Source organism: Octopus bimaculoides, chromosome 3, assembly GCF_001194135.2.
Source record: "Octopus bimaculoides isolate UCB-OBI-ISO-001 chromosome 3, ASM119413v2, whole genome shotgun sequence".
Lineage (NCBI taxonomy): Eukaryota > Metazoa > Mollusca > Cephalopoda > Octopoda > Octopodidae > Octopus > Octopus bimaculoides.
Genome location: NC_068983.1, coordinates 46,264,793 through 46,266,960, shown reverse-complemented (window position 1 = coordinate 46,266,960; position 2,168 = coordinate 46,264,793).

Below are 2,168 nucleotides of genomic sequence, written 5' to 3'. Positions count from 1 at the left end.
CAACATCACAAATTTTTTGATGCTTAGCATGAAAAAGTGGAAAACCAAATTGTACTCAAGTAATGTATTCCTTGGAGAAGTTAATATTAAAAGGAGACTCTTCCAAGGTGACTCGTTCCTTAACCAAAACAGTTCAGAATTGTGGTAGGGACATCGGTATGGAATTTGGGATTACCTAATGCTCAGCACTTAATATGAAAAGAGGGAAGAAAGCAGCCTGCAGAGGATTGCGGTTACCATCAGGAGAGACCATGGGTGAACCCGACGGTAGCGGGTATAGATATTTAGGGATTTTGGAGCTGGATGACATTCTACACAGAGAAATGAAAGTCAAGTTTAGAGAGGCGTATCAAAAAAGGGTGAAGATGGTGTTGAAATCCAACCTCAATGCCAAAAATTTGATTACCGCAATGAATATTTGGGCAATTGTGCTGGTCAGATATAGTGCATCCATCCTCAAATGGACTAAAGAGGAAACATCAACACTGGATAGAAGGACGAGAAAGTTGATGACGCTGCATGGGGCGCTACACCCTAAAGCAAACGTAAACAGACAGTATATGAAAAAAAAAAAAAAAAAAGAATGGTGGCAGAGGACTAATTAGTATAGATCATTGTATAAGGAGTGAAAGGAGAACGCCTGCCGAGTGTTTGATAAATAGTGATGAAGACCTGCTGAAAAATACCACGAAAGATAAGGCTGCAAATGCAGTTGAAATGATGGGCAAAGAAGAGTTTAACTAAAGAGCTGAGGAGAAGAGAAAAAAGACCGTGAAATGAGAATGCATGGACAATTTGAAAGGAATGCAGAGGATGTTAAGGATAAAGCAGCGTTGTGGGCATGGCTTGAGCGAGGTGATTTGAAGCGTACCACCGAAAGTCTGCACAAGACCAGGCTCTCGCTACCAATTCAGTGAAGTATAACATTTATAAAACTTCTGACGCTCAGAAATGCAGAGTCTGTGGAAAGAGTGTGGAAAATGTGAACAGAGAACTGGTATGAGCATGTACCAAGTAAAGTTATGCAGGATGATGTAAAAGCAACGATACTCTAGGACTTTTATTTTCAGACGGATCGTGTAATCGAACACCGTCGGCCGCATATTGTCATATTGAATAAGAGAGACAAATACTGTCAGATCATTGATGTAGCCATACCAAATGACATGAATGTTGTGAGTAAAGAGGTTGAAAAATCATCAAATACCCCGAATTGAAAGTGGAAATGGCAAGACTGTATGGAGTGCGAGAGGGTAATTTAGAAATGATACCAGTGGTGATCGGAGCGCTGGGCTCAATTCCATTGAAACTTTAAGACTTCTTAAGGCAACTGGGTGGGAATCCTGTGCACGATTGATGTCTTGCAAAAAGCAGCCTTATTGGGCACAACACAAATCTTAGGGAAAGTATTATCTGTCTGAGGTCCTTGTGACTTGACACATGACTAAAGACTCCGGTGCATTTTTACCTACACTGTGTTACGAAGGAATAATAATCCTTTCTACTGAAGACACAAGGCTTGAAAATTTTGTGGTGGTGGTGGGGGCCAGTCGATTACATCGACCCAAGTACTCCATTGGTACTTAATTTATCGACCCCGAAAGAACGAAAGGCAGAATCGACCTTGGCGGAATTTGAACCCAAAACGCAAAGACGATGAAATGTCACTAAGAATTTTGTCCAGCGCACTAACGATTCTGCCATCTCACCGCCTGAAGAATAATAAAATATTTATTTCTTTATTGCCCACAGGGATCTAAACATAGAGAAGACAAACAAGGACAGACAAACGGATTAAGTCGATTACACCGACCCTATTGCGTAACTGGAACTTATTTAATCGACCTCGAAAGGATGAAAGGCAAAGTCGACCTCAGCGGAATTTGAACTCAGAACGTAACGGCAGATGAAATACCGCTAAGCATTTCGCCCGGCGTGCTAACGATTCTTATTTCTTTATTGCCCACAAGGGGGTAAACATAGAGGGGACAAACAAGGACAGACAAAGGGATTAAGTCGATTACACCGACCGCAGTGCGTAACTGGTACTTAATTTATCGACCCCCGAAAAGATGAAAGGCAAAGTCGACCTCGGCGGAATTTGAACTCAGAACGTAACGGCAGACGAAATACCGCTAAGCATTTCGCCCGGCGTGCTAACGATTCTG